Below are 20782 nucleotides of genomic sequence, written 5' to 3'. Positions count from 1 at the left end.
TCCCTAATTCCTGGTCTCCTCAGCACAACCCCTGAGACCTTCGGATCAAGGGAGTTAATTTTATCCATGGATACTCAGGCCTCCAGCTGGGGAGGCATTCACAGAGGCCTTCCAGGGGCAATGCCTTTTAGTCTGAGGCCAAAAACCCACTAATTAATAGCTTCTTAGCAAGGTCCCTTGTTCACCTCTCATACTACCTAGCGTGTGTTTTCCTCATCTGTGTCGAGTGGACACTAGCACTACGGCTTACAGGGTAATTGATTTCATTAGAGTGGCCTTAGGACACTGAGTACCTAGGAGCATACACAATGTCGTCCTCACTACTGCCTGACACCCCTAGTCATACTGTGCCCTGTGCTTCAAAGGAGAGCCCCCCCCCCGAAGTTGTACCTTTTGTAGGACTATTTGGCCCAAGAACTTCAAAGAACCTGTGGAGTGGTCCTGGGGAACATATGAATTTCAAAGAGCCAGATGAGCTCTTGGTACTAACACAGGGATGGCAGACAGGAGAGAGACATGAGGATAATTTTAAAATAAGATGATCTGGAGCCTGTAATCCTAGCGTTTGGCAGGCTGAGGCAGAATTGCGAATCTGAAGCCAGGCCGGTCTACACAGCCCGCTCTCAAAAAAGCAAGAGACAAATAACAACCAAGAAAACATCTGCTGCAGTTGTTGCATGGGGGCTCCTTGGAGAAAAGTGGGCTATGAAACACAAGTGACAAGTGCCCATAAAGGCATCTTCAAGCTGAGTGTGGACCAGAGCCTTAGGCTGCTGCTGAGATGCCTCTAGACCCCCCTCCTATGGAACAGCTCCAACCTGGTGGTGGGACCTAGAGGGTGGGCCCTGAGGACAGGATGAGAGTTGATGGGTGACTAGGGGGAGAAGAATCAAAGAGTGGAGAAGAGCCTTGGGGTCCATAGCCTCAGAGATTTTTCTCTTCCAGTCTAGGACTGAGGGTCAGGTCAGTGAAGCATTAGGTTGAAAACAATAAGCTGTCCTGGTCTTGGGAATAGGCTGACATGTTTCCAAATACCTCTACCCCAGTGTTTATGGCTCTCAACCAGCCTTTGAAAATAGAAGCACCTTCTTGCCAGGCCCTGTAGAACTTTCTCTGGCATCTATAGGGAGGCAAGAAGCTAAGGCAGCCTAGAGAATGGCTTCCCAACCTCAGGCCTTGTTCCCCTCAGACTGGGTGCCCGGGTCCCTGAGCTGGTAAGCAGATAGGGGTCTGCGATGGATTGTTACACTGTGGATCCCTGCACTTGGCATCTGCACGAGTCTAGGCCAGTGGGTCTCAACCTTCCTAATGCTGTGACCCTTTAATCCAGTTCCTCGTGTTGTGATGACCTCACAACATTATAATAATCATAACATTATTTTTGTTGCTACTTCATAGTTTTAATTTTTCTACTGTTATGAATTGTAATGTAGATATCCAAATTTGCAGGATATCTGATATGCAATCCCTGTGAAAGGGTTGTCCAACTCCCAAAAGGGTCTCAACCCACAGACCCACAGGTTAAGAATCACTGGTCTGGGCAGAGAGAGGGGTGTGTGTGTGTGTGTGTGTGTGTGTGTGTGTGTGTGTGTGTTGTGCATGTCTGTGAGTGTGGTATATGTGTGGATGTACAGGGTGGTGTATATATGTATGTTCGTGTGTGTATATATGGTGTGAGGGTTGGTAAGTAGGTGGGGGATTGGGTGGAGATGATGTGTATACTTACATGTATGTGTGTGTGTGTGTTATATGATGAATATGGTGTTTGTGTACATATGTGTGGTGTGAATGATGTAGCATGTGTATGCTGTGGTGTGTATGTCTTTGTGTGTAATGGGAAAGGGAGTCCACAGTGATGAGGTGGGGGTTATACATCTTCTATGTGGTGAAACAGGTCTAGTGGAGAATGGAAAATGAGCTGCCATCCCTACTCAGGAAAGAAAATCACCGAGCGGGTCCACAACACCCAATAGGTAAGCTGCAGGAGTCTAAGTATGAAGTCTGCTGCTGAGACTAGATGTCTAGAGTAACAGGAGATGCAGTCGTTGTCACAAGAGACAGACACTAAGCCTGGCTTTCTAGACCCCGGGCTTAGGCAGGTAGGATCAGTTCTACTCCTTGGTAGGCCATGCATCCTGTCTTGATCAGAACTAGCTAGTGCCTACAGGTTAAGACCCTTAGTGAGGCGAGTTGGTAAAGATAAGAAGTAGCAGGGAATGATGCTCTTATGGCCGGACAGTGGTCTGGCTCCTGTTTCACAATTGCCTTATTTGTATTTCTGAAACATCCCCCACTTGGCCAAGAGATAACAGTGGTCTGTGTGAGTCAGGGCCACTGGTGTGTCAATGAGAAGCTGTGGAGGCTATCAAAGAGGTGGATGCACTCCTGAAGATGCCCGCATGCCAGCGCTGATATGTACTGGAGTTAGTAAGATAACAGACCCAATCAGGTTTCTATTGTGGTGACCTAAGTGTGAGGGGACTGCCCTTCGCATCCCAAGGACATCTCCATCTCAATGAACAGTTGATGTCACTAAAGTTTTAAAAACTCTTCAAATAATTTTCTGAAAGTTCTTGACCAATAAATTTAAAATGTAGGTTTATTATTAAATGCTAAGTCTGATGCTGGCCCATATCTCAATGGGTCACTGCTCCTACATATGAGCCATGTTAGTCATGGACTTTACTGTATGACTCAGAGCTCATTCCATCCCTCATGGTCACAAAGAACTGAGGCAGGGCTATAGAAGAGGCCAACAATAATTTCCAGAGATCTCTGTTCCTGTTGACTTCATGCCTTGACTGTCATGTCCTTCCTCTCTGGAAAAATCCCTCGCTCCTTGTGCCAGTAGAAATTCACCCACACTGGAGAAGGCAAGTTCTTACCGGTTTTCTCCTCACTCTCCCCAACCAATCTGACACTTCCGAGGTTCTGCCAACATAACCACGAGACCCTGTTCTCAGTCAGGCCTCTCTGCTTCAGATGTGGCTCCCACTGGGTTCCGACATAATCAAGGAACCCATGTTTGCCATTTCTCTTGGCTGCTTTGAGAGCCTAACTGAAGCAGTCAACACTGATGGAGAAGAGCCCCTGTCTGCCTGGGGAACATGTCTCTGCTTGTTTGTTATCTGTAGCAACTGGGAACCTTCATTCACACCTCTTATCCCATGGCCTGCCTTCCAGCTGGCCATGGCTCAGTGACTCCTGTGGAGCCAGGAGCTTCCCCTGAGGGTGACACAAAGCAAAGATTGCACATCAACTTGTAAGACACCCCGGCCTCTGTCGGGTGGAGCAGTGGTTAGATACCACTCCTGCATTCTTGGACTTGGTTCTGGTAAAGGTGTCTGGAGATCTCTTTTACCGCAGATGGAAATGTCTCAAGCAAACACGATGGGGCCATCTTCCTGCACAAACGCCCTTAGGAATCAGCTCCCAGGCTGCAGGCACAGACAGAGCCCTCACAGTGGCTCTGGTCGATTCCTATGCTGTGCTGTAGAGGACAGTCCCTTTTTCCAGCCTTAAGATAATTAGGAAACACCTTTTTCTGATTCCCAGAGAGCTACTGAGCCGTGGACAAAGAGATTCCATGGGGAAGAATGGTTTTCCCCTAGAGGCTATGTAACCTCTGGGCTTGGTTCTCTAACAGTATTCTAAAGTGCTCTGTCAAATTGCCCTCCCAGGTATATGACTCCAAGCTTATGAAAAAGAACACCATTACACTGCTCAAAACTCACCCACCCTCCCTCCCCCGAAATGGCTCAACCTGAGGTTGCTTTCTCTTTTAAAATACAGAGCTCTTGAGCTCCCATTCAGGTGATTCCCAGTTGGAGCAATTCACTCTTCCTTTTGTTCATCTAAACCTGCAGTTATTGGCATTTCGGCTGGTATTGGGGTGGGAAGGTCAGACCGGGAGAGAACACTGCCCTAGTAACAGGGCTCAGTCTCCACAGGGAGGCTTCAAGATGGCAGCAAAGACAGAGATTGCCAGCGATTCACACAGCTCATCTGTCCAGGGGTAATTTTCACCTTTTATTTAGTGTTAGATATTCAGAATCCACCTTGCCGAAGTCACAAGTAACTTTAAGGCATCTTCTTCCTTTGAATAATTTTGAAAATAGCCACGTTGGGAAGTCTCTGGGCTATCAATCTGCAGGCAAGCCGTAAGTTTACAGAATGGTTGTTATCAGGGAACCCTGGGGAAAGGGCAGGGAGGCTGTGGTAGTTAAGGTTAACAATCTCTCAAATGGAAACCTAAGCTTTCCACTGAGCATGCATTGGCAAGGGGGTTGATAGGAGGTGTCCTCCTGTGATGATCATCAGCTGTCAGTGACAACATCTCACATGAGCCTAGTCCTCACACAGACTCCCCTGTAAAGACAACATGGCGAGCCAAGGTATTGGTTCATCTTGAGAGGGGGGTATGAGAAGCCCCAGCTGGTATAGGGCAGCTGCAGTGAACAGGACATATCCCATGTCTGACCTAGCACCCATCCCCTAGGGTAATCAGAGAGAAGGAAACCATGCATGTACGGCAGACAGCAGGCACAGAAACTTCCCATCAGCAGTCAGCAATAGCACCTGTAACACTCAGTGTGTGCACTGCCTGACAGTGGTAGGAAACAGACATAGACATGAACCAGGAAGCTGTGGCAATGTCCAGCAGCTTCACACGGGGGACGATGCTGCCCCTGTCTGCAGGCAGAGCTATGAATCCTGTGCGGATGTCAAAACCAAGGTTATGGGGAAAAGAATCCTCAAAGGGCATGTTTACACTTCAAGCCTAGACTGTGAACTGAAGAAGAAGCTATAGATATGAGGATCTAACAGCAGACCCCCAGAAAAGCCACTCTAGCCCCGAGAGCTCTGCTCTACCCGAGTCAGTCACACCCACAGTAGGTACATGTAGCAGGTGCCTCTTTAGACCCCAGTAGAGTCCAGCAACATGTTGGTGATAAACAAATGTCTAGGGAGTAGTTTGGGAAATAGAAATGTCAGCTGAGATTTTTTTTTCCTCTAAGGGACTATTTGCTTTTATTCAAAAGCTGCTATTCAAATAACCTTGGCTTCTGTGTGCTGGAGGCAAGAATTCTAAACCACAGGGGAAGAATGGGTGAGAAAGGGGATGTGTTAACCAGAGCGGAGGACTTCATTCTTCACAAATGGTACAAGTAAGCACAGAGAAGCAGGGCCAGTGGGGCGAGGCTGCTGCTGCGAGATGTATCAAGTACGTATGTCTGCACATTTAGGGTCCCTCCGTGTGCACCAGCAGAATGTTGCTGTCACATTCTGAATCACCTCTGAAATAAACACGTTCACAGAAGAGACAGCAGCCAGCCCTGTGTGATTTGAAACGTCCGGGCTCGCCTAGCTGCACTGCTACCTGGAGAAGTGAGCAGCTGCAGTCATTCAGGAATCCACAACCATCTGTTTGTCTCCGCAGAGTGGAGCTCACTGGGTCTGGTCCACGCAGATGGCTATGAAGGAGGGAAGCATGTTCATCAGATTGACTGTGCTCTGGAGGAAAGAGCCATTAAACTGTCAGGGCCATTCCTACTCAGAATGCACTGACAGTCTTCCCTCTCTCCTCTGCAGCCTAGAACTTTCCTCATTAACATTACCTACCTTTTCAGGTCCCCACTGCCTTTCTGTATATAAGGGTATCCCCATCTGTATGTTTCTCAGAACCCCCAGAGCAGGAAGACCTGGACATCGGTCCAGTGGCCATCTATCCTGATCATTGCCTCTGGGCTTGGTAAGCCTTTGCTAGACATACCAACACCTGTCTATGGTGAAGGTTGGAAAACTATGTGTCAGGAAGCAGAAGTTCAGGCTGGATATATCTCAGTGGATGGCATTATGCAGGGGCCTGAGCCCAATCCCCAGCACCAATAGGGGCTGGAGAGAGAGTGCACACTCCACAAAATGTTCAGTGGATCTCTGACTTCCCATTACTTCAGCTTTCCTACACATACCACCATATTTACTGGATCCCTACTATGTTCCAGAAGCAACAGGAAACACTGTGGATTCAGTAGTGGTCAAGAGTGTCTTAGCTGACTCTCACTGCTGTAACACACATGCTTCAGACTGGATAATGCAGAATCGATGGGCATGTCCGCTCATGGTCTGCAAGCTGACACACCAAGATAAGCGCAGGCAGATTCTGTATCTAGTGAGGCCTACTCCTCCTGGATGAAAACCTCTCTGCATCCTCCCATGGTAGGAGGGGCAGGCTTGTTCTCCTATAGGACTCCCTTATAAAGGTGCAAACCCCACTCCTGAGGGCTCCACCCTCATGATCTAACCCTCTTCTGAATCTTAATTTCTAACTCTATTGCCTTGGGGATTAGACTTCAGCATGCAAATTTTGGGGGTGAAACAAACCCTAAAAAGATAGTGTGATCTCTTGCCTCCATGGGACTTGTTGTATGTTAGGGAGCAGAGAAGGTACATGAGTAAGAGAACAGCAGGTGCCAATAAAATCCAGGAGCAAAGCAGAGGGCTGAGCTCAGCGGAGAACAGGGGGGTCCTTACCCTGGCTGCTGAGGCTAGAGATGCAAGGAAATGGGAACTCACCACACAAAGCAGACAGGCTTCATCTTTGGGGACGCAAGGACAGAGAGGCAGGGAGGTAGGGTGTGTGTAAAGTCCTGAGGTGGATGCTGGAAGGATCTGTAGGGCTGAGTGAAGACCAAGGGCACTGCAGCCCCAAGACCCAGCCCTGCCTTACTGGGAGGACTTGGATGTCACCCCAAGGAGAGCTCATCAAAGAATGACCTAATGTGACATGTATGTATGCTCCTGTCTCCAGAGGGCTGGGATCACAGGATAGTGTTACAATACCTGAATAAAAGAACTTATTTAGCCGGGCAGTGGTGGCACACGCCTCTAATCTCAGCACTTGGGAGGCAGAGGGAGGCAGATTTCTGAGTTTGAGGCCAGCCTGGTCTACAGAGTGAGTTCCAGGACAGTCAGGGCTACACTGAGAAACCCTGTCTCAAAAAATATATAAATAAATAAAATAACTTATTTAAGGAAAAAAAAGGAAACCAGAAAGAACAAACAAGAGGCTGGGGAGATGAGTCAGGGTGTAAAGTGCTTGTGTGTAAGCATAAAGGTCTGATGCAGATCCAGGTACCACTCAAAAGGCTGGATATGATGACACACGCCAGCAATCCTGGCACCGGGAGGGAGAGACAGCAGGAGGCAAGGGAGTCATGGGCAGCTCGTCTAGCCAGATAATGGGCTCCATGTTCAGTGAATGACCCTGTTTCAAAAGCTAAGGTGGAGAGCAATAGAAGGACACCCAAACTGAACTCTAGGCTCCACAGGTGCACATGTACAAATGTGTACCCAAACACACACACACCACATATACACCATACACCATATAGACACACACCACACATATACACACTATACATACATACATATACACACACCACATATACACCATACACCACACAGGCACACATCACACACATACACAAACACCATACACCACACAGACATACACTATGCAGACACATACACCATACACCACACAGGCACACACCACACACATACCACACACACAAACACACCATATATACACCGCATATATACACACTCTACATACACCCCACACACATACACCACACATACACACACACACACCACACACACATACACCACACATACACACACACACACACACCACACACACATACACCACACACAGCACACACATATAGACACACATACTACACACACACCCCCACACACACCAATAAACAAAATCTTCAGTGTGGAAGGATAAATCTTTTTAAAAATATTTTTAATATATAAGGACAATTGTCTATAAATTCATGAATGTGTTCATGAAAAATTATTTTTAAAAAGGACTCAGCACCTGGGAGGTTTTCTCTAAACTCAACCAAAAATTTGTCACCCAACCAATAATATTAAGGATGTTTACACTCACCACCAAAAGGCAAGAGCACATCCAGAAAAGAGCTCTGCCTGCTCCTACTCTGCCTGCTCCTACTCTGCCTGCTCCTTGTAGAATGTGCTGTGCCATGGTCCTCACTGTGGCCCTGGGGAACAGCTTTGACCAGGATGTCCTGTCAAAAACGTTCTCGAAGACAGAGCCATGGTCTGTAGAGAGTTAGCCCATCTCTTGAGGATGTTTGCTGGGTTTCTTCTAACTCGAGCATAGGCATAAACAGGTCTTGGTATTTTTCTTTCTAACAATGCATCTTTGGGCCCAGCTCCCAGGATGTTTCCATGTTCCAGGTTAAGAGAGAGAGAGAGAGAGAGAGAGAGAGAGAGAGAGAGAGAGAGAGAGAGAGAGAGAGAGAGAGAGAGAAACCATGGCCATTTGTGTACAAATCTAGAGGGGAAACTGGCATGCTGGCTGGTCCTGATTCAGGCTTCCCTCCCTCTATTTGGCCACATGACCAGAGCAGGAGGCACTATTTCCCAGCTGGAAGATCAGGGATAAGATTTCTACAGAACTGGGAAAATGGGTCTTGATTGATTCATCATCCACTGAACAGCCCTTCCTGCCTTCTGGACAAGGACTCGGGGTATATGGACCAGTTCCTGTGACCAAGATGGGATCTCCAACCAGGACACAAAGAAACCTGATAGCCCCATAGAAGAGTCAGGGATAAATCCAATGAGCTCACCAGTGTTAGGGCCTCCTGTAACCCATCCCATTGAGTAAAAGTGTACATATATATATGCACGCGCGTGCACACACACACACACACACACAGAATCCTATAGCAATGAAAATATGAAGTGTGTGTAGCGATGGCCTTAGTCTTACCTAAGCCACAGAAGCAATGTTTGAACTGAGAGCTGAAGGATGAGCAAGGCTGATGAGTGGGGATGATGCACAGGGAGGAACCTAGAGAAAGATGCCCCTTGCTTGGGGATCAATGCACAGAGAGGAAGTGGCTGGAGCACCCAGTGGGGATGAAGGGAAAATGCTGAGAGTAGCTAGATAACAACAGGCTAGGCCATCACCTTCAGAGCAATGAACTCTTGGGAAGGATCACTGTTTTCCAGTGACCACTGTGCTTAAGCATGAAGAGTGGATTAGAAATGGCAGTGATGACAAACTCAACTAAGAAGGCATCAGGGCCAAGCAGATGCAGGTGGATCTCAGTGTGTGAGAGTAACTTGCAGAATGCTCAGGTGTGGGGTTGATGATACTAACGGTGACACACCCATGCACCTGAGCTCCCAGATTACCTAGTTTGGCTGCACTGAAATAGGATTCCAGTAGGGAAGACTAGCTTGCTTAGTTTTAGATTAAATACTCAGAAGCATGCATTTGCGTACATCCATCTAGATCTACGAGGATGAGGAGGGTCCTGGGATTGAGAGTCATCAGGGTATAAGTGGGATTGAAAATGAATTCCCAGAGAAGATTGGCCCAGAAGAAAGTAGAGTGCAGATCTGGATGTCCCTGTGTGGCTGAGGCATGACTCGAAGGAGCTCCTGCAGGCCACACATTAGCTGGAGAGAGAATGGGTCTGTGGAGTAAGCAGAAGAGGAATTCTCATACCCATCACCTTCTAGAACGCTCCAAGATGGTTCCTGAGAAAGACCCTCTAGGGTTGTCTAGATACTGTGTTTCTAAGACTTCTGTGATTCTAAAAGATGCTAAGCAGGGAGCCCTTGGAAATCTGGTCAGGAGGATGCATCCAAGGCCACATGACTAAGGCATTTCTGACCCTCTCAGTAGACTGTCACCTTCAACATATCCACAAAGCTCCACTTTCCAGGCACACCTTGGTCATGAGGGCCCCCAAGAACCCTCCCATGCCCCACAGGCTCCACTCTGACACCCACAATGCCCTTCTGCATATAGCGTCTGTTTCTTTCTTCCTGTGAGTCACATCTGAGCTGCTCTGGCTTCTCCTAATTAGCTCTTTTTACATGCTAGCTTTGCAATTCCTTCCTGTTCCCACTGCCCATTTCAAAGCCTTATTTTCATTTCTGAAGCATCCCTTTAAACTCCCTGTTACCTTTTTGGTTTCCATTGTGATGTCTGACATGTCGCTTGCTTAAAAGAGTACATTTCCATATTCTCCTTGCAGATTTGCATTTCCATTTCATGTAGAGAGACAACCGTGACTGTGGAGTCCTCCGAAAGTGCTGGTGGGCCGAGGGTGGATCAGGAGAAGTAACTGGCTCCTTGACAATATGAGATCTCAGAGGAAAATTTACGCAACTAACCACGGGCAGACAACTTGATTAGTAAGAGTTGGTATAAAATTGGATTCCTACATCAGTACCCCAGCTCTGCCCATCTCCTTAATCTATATTTACTATGCCCAAAAGGGCTTATTGTGGACGGTAATTCAGAAGTATTTTTTGGTTATAGCTGATGTCCCAAATAGTTCCACTTTACTTATTTTATCTGCTAAAGAGTATGCTTTATCTCATGAGAACATTCTTCCCCAGAGCTCAGCACTACCCTGTCCTTTCCCTACGTAGAAAAGCTAAGACAGTCATGCTTAAGGTTCTGTAGTGAAACATTCAGCCAGGCTTCACAGAGGTGCCTTCAGATGGTAGCATTCTTGATCCTACAACATAGATGGCAAGTCACACTCTCCTCTGAGACGCACGGCAGCTTCCACTTCATTACAATTCTGTAGCTCACGATTTCCTTACTGACCTTTGAGTTGATTGCAGCCATCCTTGCCTTGCTCACTAGCTTCCCATGTCGGGTGTAAATAAGGCCCCGTGCCCAGCACCAACACCGCACACTAGCTTTAGCATGGCTCATCTAACTTTGTACTACCCCATAGGCTGTGTCTCCTCTGTGCTGTGTCCTGTGTGTGTTTCTCCAAAGGAGAAAAACCCCTTCAGTCCTTCAGTTCTGGATTTGGCCTCTGACTGTTTTTCAATGCTGTGGACCAGAGTGAGAACTACCTCTTGGGGTACCAGAGCATTAATGGAGCCTCTAGGGAAGGTTGTCTTGTTGGTCTGTAAATATAAGCTTTGAGCTCTTTACCCTGGGGACCATGGACACAAAGGGGCAGCATGTGTCTTCTCCTTCATCCCTGGCCAGCGTTAATGGTGATAATGTTCTCCTGCCTTCAGTCCTTCATCCTCTCTTCCATGGTCCCCTCCTCTTTTACTTCACCATGACAGCATTTGTCCCCAAGTTGCTGGCCTTCTAAGAACATCTTGGGTCCAGAGTCAGACCTCTTTCCACTGTCAGTAGCTGTTCCATGTGCCCCTGACTGAGAGAGCCCCCCCGCCCCATGACTCTTCCATGACGCTTCTTTCTCTTTACAATGGACTCTGGCTGCACTCATCAGACTTCTCATCCTTGAGACAATTAGCTTTTTAGAAAATCAGCTTGAAGAGCAAGACACATGCCCTAAGGACACAGCTCCAGTGATCTGAATTCTCCAGCAAGGCCCTTCCTTCTAGAATATCCAGAACCCTCCAAAATAATGCCACCAGCTGTGATCCAAACAAGGCCCTTATTAATAAGTCAAAGAGGGTAGCGGATCTTATTTAAAACGCTATCACCAGCCTCTCCGTGTTCAGTCTTTCTAGTCAGTTACTAAGCATAATCTAAGCATGGTTAGTTCTGTGCCTACTGCCCTGCCTTGCCCTTGTTCAGTTGAGTATGGAAGACATTAGAAACTGAAGCCCATCTCATTTCACCTACACTGTGTCCAGGATGCTATGGTGGGTCTGCCTTAGCTGTCAGCTCCTTTATTATTTCTGACTCAGGGCAGACCCCCACCTCCCCCTTTGGTTTGTGAGAGAGGGTGAAAGTTTCTAGATTTCATGGGAATAGGAGGATCAACAGAGGCCTTTAGAGAAGTCTCAGGGGCTTACAAAATATCTCCATGGGTCAAGCCAGAGCACTGAGTTCAATCACTAGGACCCACATGGTGGAAGGAGAGAACCAACGCCCACTGTGTCCTCTGATCCCCACACACATGCAGGCACATTACTCCCCCAACCCATAAAAACAATCTTGTTTGAAAAGAAAGGGCTCTGGATCCTAACACTGGCAGCCAGTGGAGCCATTCACTCACAAATTAGATGGCTGTTTTGCATGCTAAACACATTTTTCAGATATAAGGGAGACGTGTGGACATTAGCCACAATGGAAGGCTATAATAAATTAATCTACAGCAGACTAGCCCCCAGAAAATTGTTTGCCATGGTTATTGAGCAAAATGATGACCTCAGCCCCAGACTGTCTCGAGCTGTGCAGACACACACTGAACAGCTGGTGTTAGCTCTTCCTCGCAGAACCTGCTGCGCAGAAGGCCGGCTGTGTCCACGAACAGGAAGGAGCAAGACGGCTCATGAATGTGAGGTTTGGGATTGACTATCGAGACTCCCTACCAACATCTTCAGTTCCTTCTCTTCCCTACCCTGCCCGATGCTGTGTCATAATTGCATCAACAACTAAGAGAGCCTGTTGGCTCTAGGTCCTGTTGCAGCCTCTCTACTGAGCTTCTTCCTGGAGTTTGCTTCCCTGGAATATTTTATTTTCTTTTTCCCTTCTTCTCTTCCTCCATTTATATGTTTCATTGCTTGGCTTTGCCTTTAGATTATGTTTATACACATACATACATACATACACACATGCATGCATACATTCATACATGCATACATATATTCATATTGCACATGCTCGCGCGTGCTTACACACACACACACACACACACACACCAATTCACAGCTGATATTAATAGTATTTGGAGATGAGTCTATTGGGAGGCAAGGCCTAATGACGCCATGAGTTGAGGTCCTCACCTCAAGATTAACATCCTTATCCATTAACATCCTTATTAACATCCTCATAAAGAATGAGAGATAGAAGCTCCATCGCTCTCTACTCTATGAGGATGTTTTGAAAAGTGCCATTTGCAAACTAGGACCTGGTCCTAACCATACACAGGATCCACTGACACCTTGATCTTGGACCTGCCAGCTTCCAGAACTATGAGAAATAAATTATTGCTTAAGCTGCCCAGTCTATAATCTTTCAAAGATTGTCTCCAGTTGACTGAAATCCTTTCTAGATCAGCCTGAGACAGGCACAGCAAAAAGAGAGCCAGAGACTTCCATTTAGGAGGGGGGTTAACTATCAGATTTTGCAAGTAAAAATATAGGATTCCCAGTTAATTTAAGTTTCAGGTAAGTGGTAAGTAATGGTATTAATTGTATAATGTGAGTATATCATTTTTTTGGAATGCACTTACACTAAAATGTTTTGTCGCTGTTGTTTGCATACCTGAAATTCAGATGGAGCTAACTATGCTGTGACTCCAATAAATCTGGGACCTCCTCACTTTAGCACAGCGCCTTGGTGGATGGAGTTATGGTAGTTTAGGTTCTTCGCTGTCCCTGTGATGGAGACGTGAGAGGGAGAGCTATGCACCAACGAGTTTATGCCAAGGTTCCTTTCTGGCAGAGTACTAGTTACTGCCTTCATCATTATAACAAAATGCCTGACTGGAGCAATCTAATGGGGAGAGGTTTCTTCTGATTCGTGGGGTTTAAGACATGCAGCCCAGTGTGGTGGAGAGGTGGAGCACGTGGATGTCTGCAGTGGTGGGAGCCAGCCGCTTCTGCTTCTCACATCTTAGCAGATCAGGAAGCAGACCTGAGATAGAAGTGGTCCTATAACCCTCAAGGCTCACTCCTCGTGGCTCGTGTCTGCCAGCTGGGTTCTATGTCCCAACAATTTCGCCACCTCCCAAAGCAGTGCCACTGGCCAGCCATCAAGGCTTGTGTGAGTTTGCTGGGGATACTTAGATGAAAAGCGAACAGCCAGTAATGAGAAAAATCAGTTCAGACTCTAGAGCAGTGGTTCTCAACCTATGGATCACGAACACCCCTTTCACAGGTGTTGCACATCAGATATCCTGCATATTAGACATTTACATTATGATTCATAACAGTAGCAAAATTACAGTAATGAAATAGCAAGAAACTAATTTTCTAATTTTATGGTTGAGTGCCACCACAACACGAAGAACTGTATTAAAAGGTCACAGCATTAGGAAGGTAGAGAACCACTGCCCTAGGGTCATTACAGCTCAAGCACTGAGCTCCTCTGCCTCTAAGGCAGGAGGGTATAACTAGATATCCATCCATAGACCTTAGTGTTGACCTTCTGAGCCTCCTCATATAGCTGTAACCATATTCTGTACACACAAGAGTCACTTGAAAAATGCAAGGACCATTTGGTGATCAGCCTGGTCTTGAAGATCCCAACCTAGGAGGATCGATGTGGGTCCTGTGTGCTCATCACCATCCAGAGTCAAGATTCTTAGATTCACTTGGAAGGCAGAGGCAGGCAGATCTCTGTGAGTTCGAGGTCAGCCTGGTCTAAAGAGTGAATTCCAAGGTAGTCAATATTCTTGACTCTTGGCACTGTCACAGGTCAAGCCAAGACTCCTAGTACTTTACTTCTGTCACCAACAAGTAAGTGCCCAGCCCCACAGCATTGCTCGGCATGTCTGGTAGCAGCCATCATGTCCCCAAGGCTACAAAGCCCAGTGAAGAAACAAGTGTGTCCTGGAGCCAGATGACCTATCACCATGTATAGCTGTATATCTCCATCAAACTAGACATGAGATCTCCTTCCATGGTAGCAGTAGCGCCAAGAAATGACATTAGCTCCCAGCCTCCAGGTGTAGACATCATCAGACCAAGTCAGCTTGCTTTGCAGACAGCACCAGCCAGTGACTAGACATGGTGGGTGCCTCTGTGAGCCATCTTGGGTTAGAACCCTCCACTTCCTCACTGAGAGTTTCCTGAGCTCACTACTATCTGAGAATCTTCCTGTCTGGTCTTTCTTCCTCCTCTCTCCCCTTCCATAGGCAGCAGACTTCGACAGTGATGGGAATAAACCTCCATCCACCCACTTCTGCTTAGCTTGCCCTTTCATTCACATGCATTCTCCTCTGCACATGTCCACTATGTGCAAGTGTGTTTGAGTGTATTTTTCCTGGAGGATCCAACGAATGAGTCATCCCGGCTTTTTGCTTCTAGCCTTACCTATCAAGGTCCTCGTGGCACAGTCTAGGGGCCTGGAGCAGCTTTATTTTCTTTGCTAGCTAAAGAATGAAAAGGCAGGAAATAAATGCAGTGCAACAGGTCGCAGTGAAGACACCTCAAGTGCTGCAAACAGGATCAACAGTTGAGGACAGGTGCTTACTGGGGGTGAGGAAGCTTACAGATGGAGTAGACACAGAGAAAAAGGTCCTCTGCAAAGTAGAAATGGGGGGGGGGGAATCTGACTGAAAATTCCTTTCTCTTCTTGTTTGTTTGTTTGCTTGCTTTCCTTTCAGTCTCTGGAGAATTGTCCTCTCCTAATTTATGGTTGACCAGTTTGAAGAAAGATAGGATGATTGGCTGGCAACCCTTGTGTAACATACCCTGATGTGACCTTGAACTTACTGAACCAGTCCATCAGCAGGCAGCCTGCTGTGGGGGGGGGGGAGGACAAAAGCCTACAAGGGCTTTGTTTTAAGCTGCCAGACTTCAGTCTCAAGGGTGAAGAAGCAGCTCGTCATCTTGAAAGTTTGTCACCTTGATCACCAAACCACTGATCCTTTCCCTATCTGTCTGCCTAACAGAGAGTCTGTCTAACTCCTAGTCTCTCACTAACTTTAGCATTAGGAACTCATGGGCTTATGCATTCGGTCTTTCCGGCAGCAGAGATCAGACAAACTATCTCAATCTCATTTCAGTACAGCAGGAGACGGACCTCTGAACTCTGCAGAGACCTGCTGGCTTTGGGTCATACCTTGTGCTGCCTGCACTTAAGTCAACTTGACACAAACTGGAATCATTTGGGAAAAAAGTACCTCAGTTGAAAAAATGATGCCCTTACCAGATTAGCAGTCAGCAAGCCTAAGGAGCATTTTTTCCCTCCTTCCTTCCTTCCTTCCTTCCTTCCTTCCTTCCTTCCTTATTTATTTATTTATTTATTTATTTAAAGACAGTTTCTCTGTCCTCCACTGTTCTGGAACTCACTCTGTAGAGCAGACTGGTCTCTGCCTCCCAAGTGCTGGGATCAAAGGCATGAACCACCACTGCCCAACTAGAGGTACATTTTTGATTGGTGATTGACGTGGGAGGGCACAGCTCACTGTGACAGCCTGGGTTGGTGGTCTTGGCTGTCTGAAGCAAGCCAGTAAGGCTCCTCCACGGCCTCTGTTTTTGCCTCTAGGTTCCTACATTGAGTTCCTGCCCTGACTTCCCTGGATTATGAACCATAAACTAGAAGATTAAACAAACACTTTCCTTCCCAAAGTTGATTTTGGTTATGGTTCTTGGTCACAACACTAGAAACCTTAACTAAGACATGCCCTGGGTTCATAGTTGGTAGACTTGAGTGTCTGGGTCTCCACTTCCAAGAACACAACTGGCAACTCTATAACCATTGCCTTACCTCTGTGCCTTCCATGTGCTGGAACGTTCCCTCACGGCTTGGTCCCCCTCTCATTTGTCCACCATCTCAAGCCATTGTGAACCACTGAGGTCAGACACACTGGAGATTCTACCAAGGATCCATTTGAAATAGGGTTAGACTCTGCCAACCAAAAGTAACTGAGGATCTTTATTGACAATTAGTTTCCTATACTGATTGACAGTTACCCTAAATGCTTTCAAGTCCAAAGTGTGTGTGTGTGTGTGTGTTTCCGGTGTGTACACATGCATGTTGAGGCCAAACATTGATATTAGGTGTCTTTATCATTCACCCAACTTAAAAAAATACAGGGCCTTCCAGTCAACCAAGAGCTCAGTCTTTCAGCAACACTCAGCCATCCTAGGAATCTTCCTGCCTCTACTTCTCTAGGACTAGAATTGCAGACATAGGTCATCATGCTTGGCTTATCTGTGGTGGCTGGGGATCTGAAGTCAACTCATGTTTTATAGCAGGCACTTTACTGACTGAGCCATCTCCCCAGACCCCAAATTCCCAGAAAAATTTAAAGGTAGGGCAGTCTATTGAAGAAGGAAACAAAACAAAACAAAAAAACAAAAACAACAACAACAAAAAAAAACGCTCTTAGACAGACAAACAGACACAGGGACTCCAGAGGCTCAAGGTAGGACTTGTTATATGAGAATGTACTGGGATGCTGGTGCCAGTTATCCCAAAACTCATGATCTTGAAACAGGAATACTGTGGATGCAACAGAAACCTGGTCTATATAACAAGACTCTGCCCCAAACAAACCAGAAACAGACAAGAAAACCAGCCGGGAATGGATGTGCCTGCCCACTGCAGCTGTGTAATATAACAAGCCTGACCCAGGCCATCTAGGGCATCTGCCACAGGTGGCACCACTGTAGTACTGCACATCTCATGGAATGCCTCATGGTATACAGCTGGTGCCAAGCCAGCAGCAGGGCAATGCTGGGAGCATTGACTTTCCTGTTAGGGTTTTGTGGTGACGTAAATTCTTTATTTTTCAGAAGGTGATAATATAGACTATAATGTAAATGTCACATGAATTTTCAAAACTAAGTGTGAATTTCCAAAACCTCTCATGAGTGACAGAAGCTGCCTTGTGTGAGCCTCTGGGCCCCTTTCAGCCAAGTGGAAAAGATTGGCAGCCAGAGCTGGGGGTCACTCAGGTCACCCAGCATTATCATGTGGGGGACTTCAAGGATCAGATGTATGGGTTTGAGGGTGTTGCTGCCAACAGGGAGTCCCAGAGAGGACATAAGCCTCCCTCAGGCACAGCAGTGGCAGCAGAAGAGCTGACATTACCATTTTGGGGCTGGGACAACACCCAAAAAGTCAATCTGCAATTAGCAGCAAGTTAGCATTTTGAGGTCCAGTCTGAACAGTGTGCCAGAAGGCAGAAATGATAGACAGGATCAGCCTGGGCTTAGAAGTTCCTGCCCAGGTCTTCAAGAAAACGCCACTGCATGTGAGCTCTGCAGAGAAGCAGGTATGACCTGTGAAAGACGGAAAAACTATGGAAGACAGAAACCAGAAACTCTGGATGTTATCATTCTGTCTAAACTCCACCCCCACAGTTGCCTGGCAACAGCAAGGTAGGCTCCTCCCCACAGTTACCTACCAGCTACCAGATAGGCCTGGCCCACTATAAAAAGGGGCTGCTTGCTCCCTCCTCTCTCTTTTGCCTCTCTCTCTTGCCTCTTATTCTTGCTTCCCTCTTGCTTCTCTCTTGCCTCCCTTTCCCCTCTCTCCATGTGTTCATAGCCATGGCTGGCTTCTACTTCTCTACTTTCTCCCCTCTCTGTCTTTCTTTGCCTCTACTACCCTCTTAACTTCCTGCCCCATGCCCTGAATAAACTCTATTCTATACTGTACCATCATGTTCACGACCATGGCTGGTCCCCCGGGGGAAGGGATGCCTTGGCATGGGCCCACTGTAGCTCCCCCTTCCCCCACACCTCACCACACCCACACAAAACATATCTCCTTATAACTCTTTATCTTTTTATAAACACATCACTGGCAATATCAGAAACAGCTTATGCCAAAGCCAGGGAGGGAAGGGGCTACTGAAAGGACAGGCTTGGCTGTGAACCAGGAAGAGGAGAGAAGCCATGCAGGATGGGTCTGGTCTGGATCTCCAGAGGCATTCTAAGCTGTCAGGCAATTCTGGAGATTCTGTGACTGCAGAGAGAGGGTTCCCAGCAGCTTTTAAGTAAGGCCATTCAGACACTGTAGAAGGTGCCATACGGAAGGACAGTGTGGACACTGGGCACTCAATCAGGGGATAAAGGTGTTAGCTCATGAAGAGGAGGCAGACAGTGTCTGGTGAGAGTTAAGAGGTGCTGCTGATGAGCAGGAGAGAAAAGTAATAAAAAGAACAAGAGACTGGAGTCAGGACTCCCTGGCTTTGTGTCTGAACAGCTGGTATGCTTGTGAGTCTTCTGTTACCATACAAACACCCACAGGAAATCAACTTGTGAAGAGACACGGCCTGTGTTCACTCACAGTTTGGGAAGTTTCAGTCCATGGTTGCTTGATCCCATTCTTTGGAGCCTGTGGTGACAGAGCAAAGCTACTCACCTTGTTAATGCAAGGATTACAAAATTATCTTGGGGAGTTTATCCTGGAGCCGAATATGAGTGCACACATCCCGGAGAAGACAGATTTAGGTTATCCCAAATTTCATCTTGTAATGTAGCATTCGTTTTGTGAAGTTTTTATAACAAAAGAAAATGACAAACCAACATTCTTTCCAAACACTCTGATGACTCTGTTGGGTTGGGGTGTTTTACTGAGGGCTGTTACCAAAGGATGGCCTAAGTCATCAAGGGAAAGCTTTGTCCACCACCATCTGCCCTGGTCATCTGTCTTTGCAAGCCCATCAGCATGGAGTCCTGGAGCATGCTCAGAGGCAGACGCACAGCTTGCTAACAAGACCCACAGTTCTTAACTTTTGGAACAGAGGGCTGAACCTCAGCAACTGAGAAGATTCAACACAAAGCAAGGCAAGGATACAGGATGGCAGACCAGGGAGAGCTTGAGCTGTCGCTAGCATCCCTGTTTCCCATCCTCCCCTGCTCATCAAACCTGTGTCAACAGAGACAGAGACAGGCATTAATCTCAGAAGTCATTAGAAGGCAAAGGGAACAGATGAGGTACGAGCAGCAGGTGTGTCCACCTGGAGCAAGCATTCGCCATCTGCTCAGTAAAAATATCAGGGAAGAAGACCGGAAGATGGGATGGAGAGCTCAGCCCTGTTTGGTGCCCTCCTGGGGATCCATGCCCAGGCAAGGTTGATTGCGGGAACTTTACACTTTCAAACTGCTTATCATATCTGCCTCAGCACTGGTGAGAGTTGGGGGTGGGGACGATTTGGATGTGGAGTTAATTAACAGAGCTGATTAGGACCTTGTCCTGAGGTCCTTAGGACAAGGCCTGAAACACAGTGATCATAAGTGTTAAATACAGCGATGGAACAATGGCAGCATCAGTAATTTATTATCCTTCAAAGGCAGGAGTCAGAGACAGATAAACCTAGATGTGAACTGTCATTCACTGTTTTTCCAGGGCTCTCTACCAGTAAGTCCTGTGAACTCTGGCCTCTGTTTTTTTTTTTCCCTTTAGCTGCATGTGGTATAGAGCTGTTGTGGGGGAGAGTAGAAGACACCAGTTGTAGGTTAGTAAATTCCAAGAGTGGTCTCCCCCAGGCAAGGCTAAGCTTTAGCTAAAGTGACATCTTCCCTCTGGGAATATTCCCTAAGATGTTGTGATGCCTATTTTCATGTGTGAGGCTGCCTGGGACAAGGAGCTGAGGTGACTAAGAACTGTCCTAGTGTTTTTCTGCTAATGGACAGCTGGGCTCCATAGTCAGGGACTAGACGTGCAAAGAACCTGGCCTCTGTGAAGGTGTGTGTCAGATGAGGCGAGCATTCAAATTAGAGAACATTGGATAAAACACACTGCTCTCCTTAATGTAGGCAGGCCTCATCTAGCCAGGGGGCTGAACTAAAGGAAACAAAGTTCTGACCAATTCTGAACCAGAAGGTTTCTCCAGCAGGCTATTTTTCATTGGAACGGCCTCGTGAGCTCCTTGCAGGGTCACTAGCCTACTGCAAATGTTTTGGCCTTGCTACCTTCCAGAATCTTCTGAGCTAGTTCTGTAATTTCTATATATGTGTGTGTATACTACCTATTCTGTTTTTCTGGAGAATCTTGACAAATACACGGGCAAAATTCTGATGGCCGGGAGGATACAGAATGAGGAAATCTAATCACAGACCTAGCCCAACACCCAAGGAAACAAGATCATGGCCTGCC

General features: G+C 47.0%; 1 protein-coding gene across 2 annotated transcripts in view; it reads left to right on the top strand.

Annotated features, from left to right (window-relative positions):
- Kcnj5 (potassium inwardly rectifying channel subfamily J member 5) overlaps window positions 1-5284 on the top strand; it is a 33684-nt gene extending 28400 nt beyond the window's left edge. The window contains exon 4 of one of the 2 annotated variants that reach the window (XM_029481847.2): window positions 1-5284. This exon is cut by the window's left edge and continues 630 nt beyond it. The gene's annotated coding sequence lies outside the window, so the exon portion shown is untranslated. The other variant, XM_029481846.2, reaches the window with a different exon arrangement.
- Window positions 5285-20782: the final 15498 nt, after the last annotated feature.

The sequence above is a fragment of the Mus caroli genome, unplaced genomic scaffold (assembly GCF_978045245.1).
Source record: "Mus caroli unplaced genomic scaffold, Mus_caroli_1 scaffold_11, whole genome shotgun sequence".
Taxonomy (NCBI): Eukaryota; Metazoa; Chordata; class Mammalia; order Rodentia; family Muridae; genus Mus; species Mus caroli.
Note: the sequence above shows the minus strand (reverse complement) of the source record. Positions and strands in the feature narration are given on the sequence as shown.